Below are 16,422 nucleotides of genomic sequence, written 5' to 3'. Positions count from 1 at the left end.
TTTTGTCGACACTCACTGGGCAATTGGAAAATTCACAAGCATTTCGAATGCAATGTTTCCCACGCTTTCGCTCATTTCACGGTTCCGTTGAAGATGTTCTTCACCACCTGACACAGAAAAGGGAATGCAGTCGGTAGGATATTTTTAATTCTTTTGCTTCTAAGGGAGTTAGTTGTCTAGTAAGTTCCTCTTATGGCATGCAATAGACAACCAGAACAGCTACAGGAGAGGGTCAGTTTTGTTGTCAGCGGTAGTTGCATTATCACAAACGCAGAGTAATTCCATTGGCGTCGCATGAAAACGAATACCTGCCGAAACCCGGGATCGAACCAGGGACCTTTAGATCTTCAGTCTAACGCTCTCCCAACTGAGCTATTTCGGCTGACGTCGAAGGTTGCCATTTGCATGTGTTCGTTAATTTGTGCCTCGTTGCCAATTTCACAGTCACCTTCGTCTGATAAGACATAGGGACGCTGAAGGGCGAGCAGCCGATGCAGTGAAGTTCCACACACATTTCTTCAGCTTCCGTCATCGTAACAAGCAAACATGTCGACTCGATTCGTGTGATATTGAATTCGCTGACTTGACGTGACGCCACGCTGACGCTAGAAAACACGTGCTATATCGATGCCAGGGGCAACTCGTGTGCAGAGAACGAGACACAAGAAGGAGTGAGCCTCTCCACCATATGAGAGGCAGTATCTAGCAGATACACACGGTAAAACATTCGACTTGCGTTAGCTCATAAATTGCTACACGTCATCGTCTGCAAGCTAAAATGGACACATCTGCACTGCCCAGTGAGGCGACACTTGTACTAACACCTGGTGGACGGCTGTGAGACTAGGAGATGAGCTGCGGCTTCTGGGGGCGACTGTAACGCTGCGCCCTCGATCAAATAACACTGCACATTGCTGGTGACCCACGTGTTTAGTAGTGACGCAACTGCTAGGTGCATCCTAGCAACATCCGCCTTTTGAGAGCGAGAAAATTTTCGCAGTCGGCAGGACTCGAACCTACGCTCCCAGAGGGAATCTGATTTCAAGTCAGACGCCTTAACCACTCGGCCACGACTGCCGGTGGCGGAAGCGACTCCCGACAAGTGAAGCCGCCATCTTTAGAAGCAATCTGATGGCAGAAAACGGCGTGGCCTCACTCTTTGCTGTAGGGTTTCCATTAGCCGTTACGAAAGTGTACTAATTTCCCACTGACTTATGGCTCCAATGGCGACTTCACCGACTTCCCACTGACGCACCGCTGACGCTAGTTTTCTGTCGTCTTAAAACGATGGACATACCTCCAAGCAGCTGCGAGATCTTAAGAAAAGAAAAAAAAACGCTGCACCACTGCTTTTGCCGCACTCGAATGATTGAAATTGCGATTCATAAAAAGAAAATGAAATGTCCGCTCTGTCCAACACTTTCGAGCACATCTGTGTACTCACCATCTCAGCGACGGCTTTCTGCAGTCCCAGCGTCAGTGCGAGGTGAACCGAAAGGCACAGTAAGTAGCTGTCGTCGCGAAAACTCAGTATTCTTAAAACGGAAATTTTCGTCTTGTTGAGAATGGCATCACTGGTTGCACCCGCATTCGCCCACGCATGTCACATGTGTGCGAAAACGTTTGCTCCTCTTTACGCAAAATCGCACGCAGCCGGTAGGATTCGAACCTACGCTCCCAGAGGGAATCTGATTTCGAGTCAGACGCCTTAACCACTCGGCCACGACTGCCGTTAGCGCGGTGTTCTCTCGACACATGCAACTGCTACCGTTTAAAACACTGTGGTGTCAGAAAACGGCGTAGCTGCATTATTTTCCGTAGCGTTTCCACCGCTACCAGACGAATCGCTACCAAAGTATTAAAATTTCCGCCCGGACAGGGACTTGAACCCTGGACCCTTAGGTTAAAAGCCTAATGCTCTACCGACTGAGCTATCCGGGCTCACACAAGGCTGCAAAACCTCCCACGATGCACAACTATACATTGACTCATGTCCTTTACTGTTGTTCAATCGCTGCATGGGGCCGTTACTAATAAAACGTCGCCCAAATGCTGTCTACAAACTTATCGCGCTAAGCCCGTAACACACTATCGAAGACTGCTGACACACGATGCAACAACAAATTGTACCAGTTGTTACGTCTCATACGTTGGAGCAGAGAATTTACGTGTTTTGTCGACACTCACTGGGCAATTGGAAAATTCACAAGCATTTCGAATGCAATGTTTCCCACGCTTTCGCTCATTTCACGGTTCCGTTGAAGATGTTCTTCACCACCTGACACAGAAAAGGGAATGCAGTCGGTAGGATATTTTTAATTCTTTTGCTTCTAAGGGAGTTAGTTGTCTAGTAAGTTCCTCTTATGGCATGCAATAGACAACCAGAACAGCTACAGGAGAGGGTCAGTTTTGTTGTCAGCGGTAGTTGCATTATCACAAACGCAGAGTAATTCCATTGGCGTCGCATGAAAACGAATACCTGCCGAAACCCGGGATCGAACCAGGGACCTTTAGATCTTCAGTCTAACGCTCTCCCAACTGAGCTATTTCGGCTGACGTCGAAGGTTGCCATTTGCATGTGTTCGTTAATTTGTGCCTCGTTGCCAATTTCACAGTCACCTTCGTCTGATAAGACATAGGGACGCTGAAGGGCGAGCAGCCGATGCAGTGAAGTTCCACACACATTTCTTCAGCTTCCGTCATCGTAACAAGCAAACATGTCGACTCGATTCGTGTGATATTGAATTCGCTGACTTGACGTGACGCCACGCTGACGCTAGAAAACACGTGCTATATCGATGCCAGGGGCAACTCGTGTGCAGAGAACGAGACACAAGAAGGAGTGAGCCTCTCCACCATATGAGAGGCAGTATCTAGCAGATACACACGGTAAAACATTCGACTTGCGTTAGCTCATAAATTGCTACACGTCATCGTCTGCAAGCTAAAATGGACACATCTGCACTGCCCAGTGAGGCGACACTTGTACTAACACCTGGTGGACGGCTGTGAGACTAGGAGATGAGCTGCGGCTTCTGGGGGCGACTGTAACGCTGCGCCCTCGATCAAATAACACTGCACATTGCTGGTGACCCACGTGTTTAGTAGTGACGCAACTGCTAGGTGCATCCTAGCAACATCCGCCTTTTGAGAGAGAGAAAATTTTCGCAGTCGGCAGGACTCGAACCTACGCTCCCAGAGGGAATCTGATTTCAAGTCAGACGCCTTAACCACTCGGCCACGACTGCCGGTGGCGGAAGCGACTCCCGACAAGTGAAGCCGCCATCTTTAGAAGCAATCTGATGGCAGAAAACGGCGTGGCCTCACTCTTTGCTGTAGGGTTTCCATTAGCCGTTACGAAAGTGTACTAATTTCCCACTGACTTATGGCTCCAATGGCGACTTCACCGACTTCCCACTGACGCACCGCTGACGCTAGTTTTCTGTCGTCTTAAAACGATGGACATACCTCCAAGCAGCTGCGAGATCTTAAGAAAAGAAAAAAAAACGCTGCACCACTGCTTTTGCCGCACTCGAATGATTGAAATTGCGATTCATAAAAAGAAAATGAAATGTCCGCTCTGTCCAACACTTTCGAGCACATCTGTGTACTCACCATCTCAGCGACGGCTTTCTGCAGTCCCAGCGTCAGTGCGAGGTGAACCGAAAGGCACAGTAAGTAGCTGTCGTCGCGAAAACTCAGTATTCTTAAAACGGAAATTTTCGTCTTGTTGAGAATGGCATCACTGGTTGCACCCGCATTCGCCCACGCATGTCACATGTGTGCGAAAACGTTTGCTCCTCTTTACGCAAAATCGCACGCAGCCGGTAGGATTCGAACCTACGCTCCCAGAGGGAATCTGATTTCGAGTCAGACGCCTTAACCACTCGGCCACGACTGCCGTTAGCGCGGTGTTCTCTCGACACATGCAACTGCTACCGTTTAAAACACTGTGGTGTCAGAAAACGGCGTAGCTGCATTATTTTCCGTAGCGTTTCCACCGCTACCAGACGAATCGCTACCAAAGTATTAAAATTTCCGCCCGGACAGGGACTTGAACCCTGGACCCTTAGGTTAAAAGCCTAATGCTCTACCGACTGAGCTATCCGGGCTCACACAAGGCTGCAAAACCTCCCACGATGCACAACTATACATTGACTCATGTCCTTTACTGTTGTTCAATCGCTGCATGGGGCCGTTACTAATAAAACGTCGCCCAAATGCTGTCTACAAACTTATCGCGCTAAGCCCGTAACACACTATCGAAGACTGCTGACACACGATGCAACAACAAATTGTACCAGTTGTTACGTCTCATACGTTGGAGCAGAGAATTTACGTGTTTTGTCGACACTCACTGGGCAATTGGAAAATTCACAAGCATTTCGAATGCAATGTTTCCCACGCTTTCGCTCATTTCACGGTTCCGTTGAAGATGTTCTTCACCACCTGACACAGAAAAGGGAATGCAGTCGGTAGGATATTTTTAATTCTTTTGCTTCTAAGGGAGTTAGTTGTCTAGTAAGTTCCTCTTATGGCATGCAATAGACAACCAGAACAGCTACAGGAGAGGGTCAGTTTTGTTGTCAGCGGTAGTTGCATTATCACAAACGCAGAGTAATTCCATTGGCGTCGCATGAAAACGAATACCTGCCGAAACCCGGGATCGAACCAGGGACCTTTAGATCTTCAGTCTAACGCTCTCCCAACTGAGCTATTTCGGCTGACGTCGAAGGTTGCCATTTGCATGTGTTCGTTAATTTGTGCCTCGTTGCCAATTTCACAGTCACCTTCGTCTGATAAGACATAGGGACGCTGAAGGGCGAGCAGCCGATGCAGTGAAGTTCCACACACATTTCTTCAGCTTCCGTCATCGTAACAAGCAAACATGTCGACTCGATTCGTGTGATATTGAATTCGCTGACTTGACGTGACGCCACGCTGACGCTAGAAAACACGTGCTATATCGATGCCAGGGGCAACTCGTGTGCAGAGAACGAGACACAAGAAGGAGTGAGCCTCTCCACCATATGAGAGGCAGTATCTAGCAGATACACACGGTAAAACATTCGACTTGCGTTAGCTCATAAATTGCTACACGTCATCGTCTGCAAGCTAAAATGGACACATCTGCACTGCCCAGTGAGGCGACACTTGTACTAACACCTGGTGGACGGCTGTGAGACTAGGAGATGAGCTGCGGCTTCTGGGGGCGACTGTAACGCTGCGCCCTCGATCAAATAACACTGCACATTGCTGGTGACCCACGTGTTTAGTAGTGACGCAACTGCTAGGTGCATCCTAGCAACATCCGCCTTTTGAGAGCGAGAAAATTTTCGCAGTCGGCAGGACTCGAACCTACGCTCCCAGAGGGAATCTGATTTCAAGTCAGACGCCTTAACCACTCGGCCACGACTGCCGGTGGCGGAAGCGACTCCCGACAAGTGAAGCCGCCATCTTTAGAAGCAATCTGATGGCAGAAAACGGCGTGGCCTCACTCTTTGCTGTAGGGTTTCCATTAGCCGTTACGAAAGTGTACTAATTTCCCACTGACTTATGGCTCCAATGGCGACTTCACCGACTTCCCACTGACGCACCGCTGACGCTAGTTTTCTGTCGTCTTAAAACGATGGACATACCTCCAAGCAGCTGCGAGATCTTAAGAAAAGAAAAAAAAACGCTGCACCACTGCTTTTGCCGCACTCGAATGATTGAAATTGCGATTCATAAAAAGAAAATGAAATGTCCGCTCTGTCCAACACTTTCGAGCACATCTGTGTACTCACCATCTCAGCGACGGCTTTCTGCAGTCCCAGCGTCAGTGCGAGGTGAACCGAAAGGCACAGTAAGTAGCTGTCGTCGCGAAAACTCAGTATTCTTAAAACGGAAATTTTCGTCTTGTTGAGAATGGCATCACTGGTTGCACCCGCATTCGCCCACGCATGTCACATGTGTGCGAAAACGTTTGCTCCTCTTTACGCAAAATCGCACGCAGCCGGTAGGATTCGAACCTACGCTCCCAGAGGGAATCTGATTTCGAGTCAGACGCCTTAACCACTCGGCCACGACTGCCGTTAGCGCGGTGTTCTCTCGACACATGCAACTGCTACCGTTTAAAACACTGTGGTGTCAGAAAACGGCGTAGCTGCATTATTTTCCGTAGCGTTTCCACCGCTACCAGACGAATCGCTACCAAAGTATTAAAATTTCCGCCCGGACAGGGACTTGAACCCTGGACCCTTAGGTTAAAAGCCTAATGCTCTACCGACTGAGCTATCCGGGCTCACACAAGGCTGCAAAACCTCCCACGATGCACAACTATACATTGACTCATGTCCTTTACTGTTGTTCAATCGCTGCATGGGGCCGTTACTAATAAAACGTCGCCCAAATGCTGTCTACAAACTTATCGCGCTAAGCCCGTAACACACTATCGAAGACTGCTGACACACGATGCAACAACAAATTGTACCAGTTGTTACGTCTCATACGTTGGAGCAGAGAATTTACGTGTTTTGTCGACACTCACTGGGCAATTGGAAAATTCACAAGCATTTCGAATGCAATGTTTCCCACGCTTTCGCTCATTTCACGGTTCCGTTGAAGATGTTCTTCACCACCTGACACAGAAAAGGGAATGCAGTCGGTAGGATATTTTTAATTCTTTTGCTTCTAAGGGAGTTAGTTGTCTAGTAAGTTCCTCTTATGGCATGCAATAGACAACCAGAACAGCTACAGGAGAGGGTCAGTTTTGTTGTCAGCGGTAGTTGCATTATCACAAACGCAGAGTAATTCCATTGGCGTCGCATGAAAACGAATACCTGCCGAAACCCGGGATCGAACCAGGGACCTTTAGATCTTCAGTCTAACGCTCTCCCAACTGAGCTATTTCGGCTGACGTCGAAGGTTGCCATTTGCATGTGTTCGTTAATTTGTGCCTCGTTGCCAATTTCACAGTCACCTTCGTCTGATAAGACATAGGGACGCTGAAGGGCGAGCAGCCGATGCAGTGAAGTTCCACACACATTTCTTCAGCTTCCGTCATCGTAACAAGCAAACATGTCGACTCGATTCGTGTGATATTGAATTCGCTGACTTGACGTGACGCCACGCTGACGCTAGAAAACACGTGCTATATCGATGCCAGGGGCAACTCGTGTGCAGAGAACGAGACACAAGAAGGAGTGAGCCTCTCCACCATATGAGAGGCAGTATCTAGCAGATACACACGGTAAAACATTCGACTTGCGTTAGCTCATAAATTGCTACACGTCATCGTCTGCAAGCTAAAATGGACACATCTGCACTGCCCAGTGAGGCGACACTTGTACTAACACCTGGTGGACGGCTGTGAGACTAGGAGATGAGCTGCGGCTTCTGGGGGCGACTGTAACGCTGCGCCCTCGATCAAATAACACTGCACATTGCTGGTGACCCACGTGTTTAGTAGTGACGCAACTGCTAGGTGCATCCTAGCAACATCCGCCTTTTGAGAGCGAGAAAATTTTCGCAGTCGGCAGGACTCGAACCTACGCTCCCAGAGGGAATCTGATTTCAAGTCAGACGCCTTAACCACTCGGCCACGACTGCCGGTGGCGGAAGCGACTCCCGACAAGTGAAGCCGCCATCTTTAGAAGCAATCTGATGGCAGAAAACGGCGTGGCCTCACTCTTTGCTGTAGGGTTTCCATTAGCCGTTACGAAAGTGTACTAATTTCCCACTGACTTATGGCTCCAATGGCGACTTCACCGACTTCCCACTGACGCACCGCTGACGCTAGTTTTCTGTCGTCTTAAAACGATGGACATACCTCCAAGCAGCTGCGAGATCTTAAGAAAAGAAAAAAAAACGCTGCACCACTGCTTTTGCCGCACTCGAATGATTGAAATTGCGATTCATAAAAAGAAAATGAAATGTCCGCTCTGTCCAACACTTTCGAGCACATCTGTGTACTCACCATCTCAGCGACGGCTTTCTGCAGTCCCAGCGTCAGTGCGAGGTGAACCGAAAGGCACAGTAAGTAGCTGTCGTCGCGAAAACTCAGTATTCTTAAAACGGAAATTTTCGTCTTGTTGAGAATGGCATCACTGGTTGCACCCGCATTCGCCCACGCATGTCACATGTGTGCGAAAACGTTTGCTCCTCTTTACGCAAAATCGCACGCAGCCGGTAGGATTCGAACCTACGCTCCCAGAGGGAATCTGATTTCGAGTCAGACGCCTTAACCACTCGGCCACGACTGCCGTTAGCGCGGTGTTCTCTCGACACATGCAACTGCTACCGTTTAAAACACTGTGGTGTCAGAAAACGGCGTAGCTGCATTATTTTCCGTAGCGTTTCCACCGCTACCAGACGAATCGCTACCAAAGTATTAAAATTTCCGCCCGGACAGGGACTTGAGCCCTGGACCCTTAGGTTAAAAGCCTAATGCTCTACCGACTGAGCTATCCGGGCTCACACAAGGCTGCAAAACCTCCCACGATGCACAACTATACATTGACTCATGTCCTTTACTGTTGTTCAATCGCTGCATGGGGCCGTTACTAATAAAACGTCGCCCAAATGCTGTCTACAAACTTATCGCGCTAAGCCCGTAACACACTATCGAAGACTGCTGACACACGATGCAACAACAAATTGTACCAGTTGTTACGTCTCATACGTTGGAGCAGAGAATTTACGTGTTTTGTCGACACTCACTGGGCAATTGGAAAATTCACAAGCATTTCGAATGCAATGTTTCCCACGCTTTCGCTCATTTCACGGTTCCGTTGAAGATGTTCTTCACCACCTGACACAGAAAAGGGAATGCAGTCGGTAGGATATTTTTAATTCTTTTGCTTCTAAGGGAGTTAGTTGTCTAGTAAGTTCCTCTTATGGCATGCAATAGACAACCAGAACAGCTACAGGAGAGGGTCAGTTTTGTTGTCAGCGGTAGTTGCATTATCACAAACGCAGAGTAATTCCATTGGCGTCGCATGAAAACGAATACCTGCCGAAACCCGGGATCGAACCAGGGACCTTTAGATCTTCAGTCTAACGCTCTCCCAACTGAGCTATTTCGGCTGACGTCGAAGGTTGCCATTTGCATGTGTTCGTTAATTTGTGCCTCGTTGCCAATTTCACAGTCACCTTCGTCTGATAAGACATAGGGACGCTGAAGGGCGAGCAGCCGATGCAGTGAAGTTCCACACACATTTCTTCAGCTTCCGTCATCGTAACAAGCAAACATGTCGACTCGATTCGTGTGATATTGAATTCGCTGACTTGACGTGACGCCACGCTGACGCTAGAAAACACGTGCTATATCGATGCCAGGGGCAACTCGTGTGCAGAGAACGAGACACAAGAAGGAGTGAGCCTCTCCACCATATGAGAGGCAGTATCTAGCAGATACACACGGTAAAACATTCGACTTGCGTTAGCTCATAAATTGCTACACGTCATCGTCTGCAAGCTAAAATGGACACATCTGCACTGCCCAGTGAGGCGACACTTGTACTAACACCTGGTGGACGGCTGTGAGACTAGGAGATGAGCTGCGGCTTCTGGGGGCGACTGTAACGCTGCGCCCTCGATCAAATAACACTGCACATTGCTGGTGACCCACGTGTTTAGTAGTGACGCAACTGCTAGGTGCATCCTAGCAACATCCGCCTTTTGAGAGCGAGAAAATTTTCGCAGTCGGCAGGACTCGAACCTACGCTCCCAGAGGGAATCTGATTTCAAGTCAGACGCCTTAACCACTCGGCCACGACTGCCGGTGGCGGAAGCGACTCCCGACAAGTGAAGCCGCCATCTTTAGAAGCAATCTGATGGCAGAAAACGGCGTGGCCTCACTCTTTGCTGTAGGGTTTCCATTAGCCGTTACGAAAGTGTACTAATTTCCCACTGACTTATGGCTCCAATGGCGACTTCACCGACTTCCCACTGACGCACCGCTGACGCTAGTTTTCTGTCGTCTTAAAACGATGGACATACCTCCAAGCAGCTGCGAGATCTTAAGAAAAGAAAAAAAAACGCTGCACCACTGCTTTTGCCGCACTCGAATGATTGAAATTGCGATTCATAAAAAGAAAATGAAATGTCCGCTCTGTCCAACACTTTCGAGCACATCTGTGTACTCACCATCTCAGCGACGGCTTTCTGCAGTCCCAGCGTCAGTGCGAGGTGAACCGAAAGGCACAGTAAGTAGCTGTCGTCGCGAAAACTCAGTATTCTTAAAACGGAAATTTTCGTCTTGTTGAGAATGGCATCACTGGTTGCACCCGCATTCGCCCACGCATGTCACATGTGTGCGAAAACGTTTGCTCCTCTTTACGCAAAATCGCACGCAGCCGGTAGGATTCGAACCTACGCTCCCAGAGGGAATCTGATTTCGAGTCAGACGCCTTAACCACTCGGCCACGACTGCCGTTAGCGCGGTGTTCTCTCGACACATGCAACTGCTACCGTTTAAAACACTGTGGTGTCAGAAAACGGCGTAGCTGCATTATTTTCCGTAGCGTTTCCACCGCTACCAGACGAATCGCTACCAAAGTATTAAAATTTCCGCCCGGACAGGGACTTGAACCCTGGACCCTTAGGTTAAAAGCCTAATGCTCTACCGACTGAGCTATCCGGGCTCACACAAGGCTGCAAAACCTCCCACGATGCACAACTATACATTGACTCATGTCCTTTACTGTTGTTCAATCGCTGCATGGGGCCGTTACTAATAAAACGTCGCCCAAATGCTGTCTACAAACTTATCGCGCTAAGCCCGTAACACACTATCGAAGACTGCTGACACACGATGCAACAACAAATTGTACCAGTTGTTACGTCTCATACGTTGGAGCAGAGAATTTACGTGTTTTGTCGACACTCACTGGGCAATTGGAAAATTCACAAGCATTTCGAATGCAATGTTTCCCACGCTTTCGCTCATTTCACGGTTCCGTTGAAGATGTTCTTCACCACCTGACACAGAAAAGGGAATGCAGTCGGTAGGATATTTTTAATTCTTTTGCTTCTAAGGGAGTTAGTTGTCTAGTAAGTTCCTCTTATGGCATGCAATAGACAACCAGAACAGCTACAGGAGAGGGTCAGTTTTGTTGTCAGCGGTAGTTGCATTATCACAAACGCAGAGTAATTCCATTGGCGTCGCATGAAAACGAATACCTGCCGAAACCCGGGATCGAACCAGGGACCTTTAGATCTTCAGTCTAACGCTCTCCCAACTGAGCTATTTCGGCTGACGTCGAAGGTTGCCATTTGCATGTGTTCGTTAATTTGTGCCTCGTTGCCAATTTCACAGTCACCTTCGTCTGATAAGACATAGGGACGCTGAAGGGCGAGCAGCCGATGCAGTGAAGTTCCACACACATTTCTTCAGCTTCCGTCATCGTAACAAGCAAACATGTCGACTCGATTCGTGTGATATTGAATTCGCTGACTTGACGTGACGCCACGCTGACGCTAGAAAACACGTGCTATATCGATGCCAGGGGCAACTCGTGTGCAGAGAACGAGACACAAGAAGGAGTGAGCCTCTCCACCATATGAGAGGCAGTATCTAGCAGATACACACGGTAAAACATTCGACTTGCGTTAGCTCATAAATTGCTACACGTCATCGTCTGCAAGCTAAAATGGACACATCTGCACTGCCCAGTGAGGCGACACTTGTACTAACACCTGGTGGACGGCTGTGAGACTAGGAGATGAGCTGCGGCTTCTGGGGGCGACTGTAACGCTGCGCCCTCGATCAAATAACACTGCACATTGCTGGTGACCCACGTGTTTAGTAGTGACGCAACTGCTAGGTGCATCCTAGCAACATCCGCCTTTTGAGAGCGAGAAAATTTTCGCAGTCGGCAGGACTCGAACCTACGCTCCCAGAGGGAATCTGATTTCAAGTCAGACGCCTTAACCACTCGGCCACGACTGCCGGTGGCGGAAGCGACTCCCGACAAGTGAAGCCGCCATCTTTAGAAGCAATCTGATGGCAGAAAACGGCGTGGCCTCACTCTTTGCTGTAGGGTTTCCATTAGCCGTTACGAAAGTGTACTAATTTCCCACTGACTTATGGCTCCAATGGCGACTTCACCGACTTCCCACTGACGCACCGCTGACGCTAGTTTTCTGTCGTCTTAAAACGATGGACATACCTCCAAGCAGCTGCGAGATCTTAAGAAAAGAAAAAAAAAACGCTGCACCACTGCTTTTGCCGCACTCGAATGATTGAAATTGCGATTCATAAAAAGAAAATGAAATGTCCGCTCTGTCCAACACTTTCGAGCACATCTGTGTACTCACCATCTCAGCGACGGCTTTCTGCAGTCCCAGCGTCAGTGCGAGGTGAACCGAAAGGCACAGTAAGTAGCTGTCGTCGCGAAAACTCAGTATTCTTAAAACGGAAATTTTCGTCTTGTTGAGAATGGCATCACTGGTTGCACCCGCATTCGCCCACGCATGTCACATGTGTGCGAAAACGTTTGCTCCTCTTTACGCAAAATCGCACGCAGCCGGTAGGATTCGAACCTACGCTCCCAGAGGGAATCTGATTTCGAGTCAGACGCCTTAACCACTCGGCCACGACTGCCGTTAGCGCGGTGTTCTCTCGACACATGCAACTGCTACCGTTTAAAACACTGTGGTGTCAGAAAACGGCGTAGCTGCATTATTTTCCGTAGCGTTTCCACCGCTACCAGACGAATCGCTACCAAAGTATTAAAATTTCCGCCCGGACAGGGACTTGAACCCTGGACCCTTAGGTTAAAAGCCTAATGCTCTACCGACTGAGCTATCCGGGCTCACACAAGGCTGCAAAACCTCCCACGATGCACAACTATACATTGACTCATGTCCTTTACTGTTGTTCAATCGCTGCATGGGGCCGTTACTAATAAAACGTCGCCCAAATGCTGTCTACAAACTTATCGCGCTAAGCCCGTAACACACTATCGAAGACTGCTGACACACGATGCAACAACAAATTGTACCAGTTGTTACGTCTCATACGTTGGAGCAGAGAATTTACGTGTTTTGTCGACACTCACTGGGCAATTGGAAAATTCACAAGCATTTCGAATGCAATGTTTCCCACGCTTTCGCTCATTTCACGGTTCCGTTGAAGATGTTCTTCACCACCTGACACAGAAAAGGGAATGCAGTCGGTAGGATATTTTTAATTCTTTTGCTTCTAAGGGAGTTAGTTGTCTAGTAAGTTCCTCTTATGGCATGCAATAGACAACCAGAACAGCTACAGGAGAGGGTCAGTTTTGTTGTCAGCGGTAGTTGCATTATCACAAACGCAGAGTAATTCCATTGGCGTCGCATGAAAACGAATACCTGCCGAAACCCGGGATCGAACCAGGGACCTTTAGATCTTCAGTCTAACGCTCTCCCAACTGAGCTATTTCGGCTGACGTCGAAGGTTGCCATTTGCATGTGTTCGTTAATTTGTGCCTCGTTGCCAATTTCACAGTCACCTTCGTCTGATAAGACATAGGGACGCTGAAGGGCGAGCAGCCGATGCAGTGAAGTTCCACACACATTTCTTCAGCTTCCGTCATCGTAACAAGCAAACATGTCGACTCGATTCGTGTGATATTGAATTCGCTGACTTGACGTGACGCCACGCTGACGCTAGAAAACACGTGCTATATCGATGCCAGGGGCAACTCGTGTGCAGAGAACGAGACACAAGAAGGAGTGAGCCTCTCCACCATATGAGAGGCAGTATCTAGCAGATACACACGGTAAAACATTCGACTTGCGTTAGCTCATAAATTGCTACACGTCATCGTCTGCAAGCTAAAATGGACACATCTGCACTGCCCAGTGAGGCGACACTTGTACTAACACCTGGTGGACGGCTGTGAGACTAGGAGATGAGCTGCGGCTTCTGGGGGCGACTGTAACGCTGCGCCCTCGATCAAATAACACTGCACATTGCTGGTGACCCACGTGTTTAGTAGTGACGCAACTGCTAGGTGCATCCTAGCAACATCCGCCTTTTGAGAGCGAGAAAATTTTCGCAGTCGGCAGGACTCGAACCTACGCTCCCAGAGGGAATCTGATTTCAAGTCAGACGCCTTAACCACTCGGCCACGACTGCCGGTGGCGGAAGCGACTCCCGACAAGTGAAGCCGCCATCTTTAGAAGCAATCTGATGGCAGAAAACGGCGTGGCCTCACTCTTTGCTGTAGGGTTTCCATTAGCCGTTACGAAAGTGTACTAATTTCCCACTGACTTATGGCTCCAATGGCGACTTCACCGACTTCCCACTGACGCACCGCTGACGCTAGTTTTCTGTCGTCTTAAAACGATGGACATACCTCCAAGCAGCTGCGAGATCTTAAGAAAAGAAAAAAAAACGCTGCACCACTGCTTTTGCGGCACTCGAATGATTGAAATTGCGATTCATAAAAAGAAAATGAAATGTCCGCTCTGTCCAACACTTTCGAGCACATCTGTGTACTCACCATCTCAGCGACGGCTTTCTGCAGTCCCAGCGTCAGTGCGAGGTGAACCGAAAGGCACAGTAAGTAGCTGTCGTCGCGAAAACTCAGTATTCTTAAAACGGAAATTTTCGTCTTGTTGAGAATGGCATCACTGGTTGCACCCGCATTCGCCCACGCATGTCACATGTGTGCGAAAACGTTTGCTCCTCTTTACGCAAAATCGCACGCAGCCGGTAGGATTCGAACCTACGCTCCCAGAGGGAATCTGATTTCGAGTCAGACGCCTTAACCACTCGGCCACGACTGCCGTTAGCGCGGTGTTCTCTCGACACATGCAACTGCTACCGTTTAAAACACTGTGGTGTCAGAAAACGGCGTAGCTGCATTATTTTCCGTAGCGTTTCCACCGCTACCAGACGAATCGCTACCAAAGTATTAAAATTTCCGCCCGGACAGGGACTTGAACCCTGGACCCTTAGGTTAAAAGCCTAATGCTCTACCGACTGAGCTATCCGGGCTCACACAAGGCTGCAAAACCTCCCACGATGCACAACTATACATTGACTCATGTCCTTTACTGTTGTTCAATCGCTGCATGGGGCCGTTACTAATAAAACGTCGCCCAAATGCTGTCTACAAACTTATCGCGCTAAGCCCGTAACACACTATCGAAGACTGCTGACACACGATGCAACAACAAATTGTACCAGTTGTTACGTCTCATACGTTGGAGCAGAGAATTTACGTGTTTTGTCGACACTCACTGGGCAATTGGAAAATTCACAAGCATTTCGAATGCAATGTTTCCCACGCTTTCGCTCATTTCACGGTTCCGTTGAAGATGTTCTTCACCACCTGACACAGAAAAGGGAATGCAGTCGGTAGGATATTTTTAATTCTTTTGCTTCTAAGGGAGTTAGTTGTCTAGTAAGTTCCTCTTATGGCATGCAATAGACAACCAGAACAGCTACAGGAGAGGGTCAGTTTTGTTGTCAGCGGTAGTTGCATTATCACAAACGCAGAGTAATTCCATTGGCGTCGCATGAAAACGAATACCTGCCGAAACCCGGGATCGAACCAGGGACCTTTAGATCTTCAGTCTAACGCTCTCCCAACTGAGCTATTTCGGCTGACGTCGAAGGTTGCCATTTGCATGTGTTCGTTAATTTGTGCCTCGTTGCCAATTTCACAGTCACCTTCGTCTGATAAGACATAGGGACGCTGAAGGGCGAGCAGCCGATGCAGTGAAGTTCCACACACATTTCTTCAGCTTCCGTCATCGTAACAAGCAAACATGTCGACTCGATTCGTGTGATATTGAATTCGCTGACTTGACGTGACGCCACGCTGACGCTAGAAAACACGTGCTATATCGATGCCAGGGGCAACTCGTGTGCAGAGAACGAGACACAAGAAGGAGTGAGCCTCTCCACCATATGAGAGGCAGTATCTAGCAGATACACACGGTAAAACATTCGACTTGCGTTAGCTCATAAATTGCTACACGTCATCGTCTGCAAGCTAAAATGGACACATCTGCACTGCCCAGTGAGGCGACACTTGTACTAACACCTGGTGGACGGCTGTGAGACTAGGAGATGAGCTGCGGCTTCTGGGGGCGACTGTAACGCTGCGCCCTCGATCAAATAACACTGCACATTGCTGGTGACCCACATGTTTAGTAGTGACGCAACTGCTAGGATGCAGCTCAACGTCCGCCTTTTGAGAGCGAGAAAATTTTCGCAGTCGGCAGGACTCGAACCTACGCTCCCAGAGGGAATCTGATTTCAAGTCAGACGCCTTAACCACTCGGCCACGACTGCCGGTGGCGGAAGCGACTCCCGACAAGTGAAGCCGCCATCTTTAGAAGCAATCTGATGGCAGAAAACGGCGTGGCCTCACTCTTTGCTGTAGGGTTTCCATTAGCCGTTACGAAAGTGTACTAATTTCCCACTGACTTATGGCTCCAATG

General features: G+C 48.8%; 30 non-coding genes across 30 annotated transcripts; all 30 read right to left on the bottom strand.

The window, feature by feature from the left end:
* Window positions 1-309: 309 nt before the first annotated feature.
* Trnaf-gaa (transfer RNA phenylalanine (anticodon GAA)) lies at window positions 310-382 on the bottom strand. Its single transcript has one exon. It is a non-coding gene; the product is annotated as a tRNA-Phe (tRNA).
* A 613-nt stretch (window positions 383-995) lies between these two features.
* Window positions 996-1,077, bottom strand: Trnas-uga (transfer RNA serine (anticodon UGA)). Its single transcript has one exon. It is a non-coding gene; the product is annotated as a tRNA-Ser (tRNA).
* A 571-nt stretch (window positions 1,078-1,648) lies between these two features.
* On the bottom strand, window positions 1,649-1,730 carry Trnas-cga (transfer RNA serine (anticodon CGA)). Its single transcript has one exon. It is a non-coding gene; the product is annotated as a tRNA-Ser (tRNA).
* A 138-nt stretch (window positions 1,731-1,868) lies between these two features.
* On the bottom strand, window positions 1,869-1,941 carry Trnak-uuu (transfer RNA lysine (anticodon UUU)). The gene has a single exon. It is a non-coding gene; the product is annotated as a tRNA-Lys (tRNA).
* A 539-nt stretch (window positions 1,942-2,480) lies between these two features.
* On the bottom strand, window positions 2,481-2,553 carry Trnaf-gaa (transfer RNA phenylalanine (anticodon GAA)). Its single transcript has one exon. It is a non-coding gene; the product is annotated as a tRNA-Phe (tRNA).
* Window positions 2,554-3,166: 613 nt separating this feature from the next.
* Window positions 3,167-3,248, bottom strand: Trnas-uga (transfer RNA serine (anticodon UGA)). The gene has a single exon. It is a non-coding gene; the product is annotated as a tRNA-Ser (tRNA).
* A 571-nt stretch (window positions 3,249-3,819) lies between these two features.
* Window positions 3,820-3,901, bottom strand: Trnas-cga (transfer RNA serine (anticodon CGA)). Its single transcript has one exon. It is a non-coding gene; the product is annotated as a tRNA-Ser (tRNA).
* A 138-nt stretch (window positions 3,902-4,039) lies between these two features.
* Window positions 4,040-4,112, bottom strand: Trnak-uuu (transfer RNA lysine (anticodon UUU)). The gene has a single exon. It is a non-coding gene; the product is annotated as a tRNA-Lys (tRNA).
* Window positions 4,113-4,651: 539 nt separating this feature from the next.
* Window positions 4,652-4,724, bottom strand: Trnaf-gaa (transfer RNA phenylalanine (anticodon GAA)). Its single transcript has one exon. It is a non-coding gene; the product is annotated as a tRNA-Phe (tRNA).
* Window positions 4,725-5,337: 613 nt separating this feature from the next.
* Window positions 5,338-5,419, bottom strand: Trnas-uga (transfer RNA serine (anticodon UGA)). The gene has a single exon. It is a non-coding gene; the product is annotated as a tRNA-Ser (tRNA).
* Window positions 5,420-5,990: 571 nt separating this feature from the next.
* Window positions 5,991-6,072, bottom strand: Trnas-cga (transfer RNA serine (anticodon CGA)). Its single transcript has one exon. It is a non-coding gene; the product is annotated as a tRNA-Ser (tRNA).
* Window positions 6,073-6,210: 138 nt separating this feature from the next.
* Window positions 6,211-6,283, bottom strand: Trnak-uuu (transfer RNA lysine (anticodon UUU)). Its single transcript has one exon. It is a non-coding gene; the product is annotated as a tRNA-Lys (tRNA).
* A 539-nt stretch (window positions 6,284-6,822) lies between these two features.
* On the bottom strand, window positions 6,823-6,895 carry Trnaf-gaa (transfer RNA phenylalanine (anticodon GAA)). The gene has a single exon. It is a non-coding gene; the product is annotated as a tRNA-Phe (tRNA).
* A 613-nt stretch (window positions 6,896-7,508) lies between these two features.
* On the bottom strand, window positions 7,509-7,590 carry Trnas-uga (transfer RNA serine (anticodon UGA)). The gene has a single exon. It is a non-coding gene; the product is annotated as a tRNA-Ser (tRNA).
* A 571-nt stretch (window positions 7,591-8,161) lies between these two features.
* Window positions 8,162-8,243, bottom strand: Trnas-cga (transfer RNA serine (anticodon CGA)). The gene has a single exon. It is a non-coding gene; the product is annotated as a tRNA-Ser (tRNA).
* Window positions 8,244-8,381: 138 nt separating this feature from the next.
* Window positions 8,382-8,454, bottom strand: Trnak-uuu (transfer RNA lysine (anticodon UUU)). Its single transcript has one exon. It is a non-coding gene; the product is annotated as a tRNA-Lys (tRNA).
* A 539-nt stretch (window positions 8,455-8,993) lies between these two features.
* Window positions 8,994-9,066, bottom strand: Trnaf-gaa (transfer RNA phenylalanine (anticodon GAA)). The gene has a single exon. It is a non-coding gene; the product is annotated as a tRNA-Phe (tRNA).
* A 613-nt stretch (window positions 9,067-9,679) lies between these two features.
* Window positions 9,680-9,761, bottom strand: Trnas-uga (transfer RNA serine (anticodon UGA)). The gene has a single exon. It is a non-coding gene; the product is annotated as a tRNA-Ser (tRNA).
* A 571-nt stretch (window positions 9,762-10,332) lies between these two features.
* On the bottom strand, window positions 10,333-10,414 carry Trnas-cga (transfer RNA serine (anticodon CGA)). The gene has a single exon. It is a non-coding gene; the product is annotated as a tRNA-Ser (tRNA).
* A 138-nt stretch (window positions 10,415-10,552) lies between these two features.
* On the bottom strand, window positions 10,553-10,625 carry Trnak-uuu (transfer RNA lysine (anticodon UUU)). Its single transcript has one exon. It is a non-coding gene; the product is annotated as a tRNA-Lys (tRNA).
* Window positions 10,626-11,164: 539 nt separating this feature from the next.
* On the bottom strand, window positions 11,165-11,237 carry Trnaf-gaa (transfer RNA phenylalanine (anticodon GAA)). Its single transcript has one exon. It is a non-coding gene; the product is annotated as a tRNA-Phe (tRNA).
* A 613-nt stretch (window positions 11,238-11,850) lies between these two features.
* Trnas-uga (transfer RNA serine (anticodon UGA)) lies at window positions 11,851-11,932 on the bottom strand. Its single transcript has one exon. It is a non-coding gene; the product is annotated as a tRNA-Ser (tRNA).
* A 572-nt stretch (window positions 11,933-12,504) lies between these two features.
* Trnas-cga (transfer RNA serine (anticodon CGA)) lies at window positions 12,505-12,586 on the bottom strand. Its single transcript has one exon. It is a non-coding gene; the product is annotated as a tRNA-Ser (tRNA).
* Window positions 12,587-12,724: 138 nt separating this feature from the next.
* Window positions 12,725-12,797, bottom strand: Trnak-uuu (transfer RNA lysine (anticodon UUU)). Its single transcript has one exon. It is a non-coding gene; the product is annotated as a tRNA-Lys (tRNA).
* A 539-nt stretch (window positions 12,798-13,336) lies between these two features.
* On the bottom strand, window positions 13,337-13,409 carry Trnaf-gaa (transfer RNA phenylalanine (anticodon GAA)). The gene has a single exon. It is a non-coding gene; the product is annotated as a tRNA-Phe (tRNA).
* A 613-nt stretch (window positions 13,410-14,022) lies between these two features.
* Window positions 14,023-14,104, bottom strand: Trnas-uga (transfer RNA serine (anticodon UGA)). Its single transcript has one exon. It is a non-coding gene; the product is annotated as a tRNA-Ser (tRNA).
* A 571-nt stretch (window positions 14,105-14,675) lies between these two features.
* Trnas-cga (transfer RNA serine (anticodon CGA)) lies at window positions 14,676-14,757 on the bottom strand. The gene has a single exon. It is a non-coding gene; the product is annotated as a tRNA-Ser (tRNA).
* Window positions 14,758-14,895: 138 nt separating this feature from the next.
* Trnak-uuu (transfer RNA lysine (anticodon UUU)) lies at window positions 14,896-14,968 on the bottom strand. Its single transcript has one exon. It is a non-coding gene; the product is annotated as a tRNA-Lys (tRNA).
* A 539-nt stretch (window positions 14,969-15,507) lies between these two features.
* Window positions 15,508-15,580, bottom strand: Trnaf-gaa (transfer RNA phenylalanine (anticodon GAA)). The gene has a single exon. It is a non-coding gene; the product is annotated as a tRNA-Phe (tRNA).
* Window positions 15,581-16,191: 611 nt separating this feature from the next.
* Trnas-uga (transfer RNA serine (anticodon UGA)) lies at window positions 16,192-16,273 on the bottom strand. The gene has a single exon. It is a non-coding gene; the product is annotated as a tRNA-Ser (tRNA).
* Between the last annotated feature and the right edge of the window lie 149 nt (window positions 16,274-16,422).

The sequence above is a fragment of the Schistocerca cancellata genome, unplaced genomic scaffold (assembly GCF_023864275.1).
Source record: "Schistocerca cancellata isolate TAMUIC-IGC-003103 unplaced genomic scaffold, iqSchCanc2.1 HiC_scaffold_594, whole genome shotgun sequence".
Taxonomy (NCBI): domain Eukaryota; kingdom Metazoa; phylum Arthropoda; class Insecta; order Orthoptera; family Acrididae; genus Schistocerca; species Schistocerca cancellata.
The sequence above is the reverse complement of the archived record's forward strand: the minus strand, read 5'-3'. Positions and strand labels throughout refer to the sequence as shown.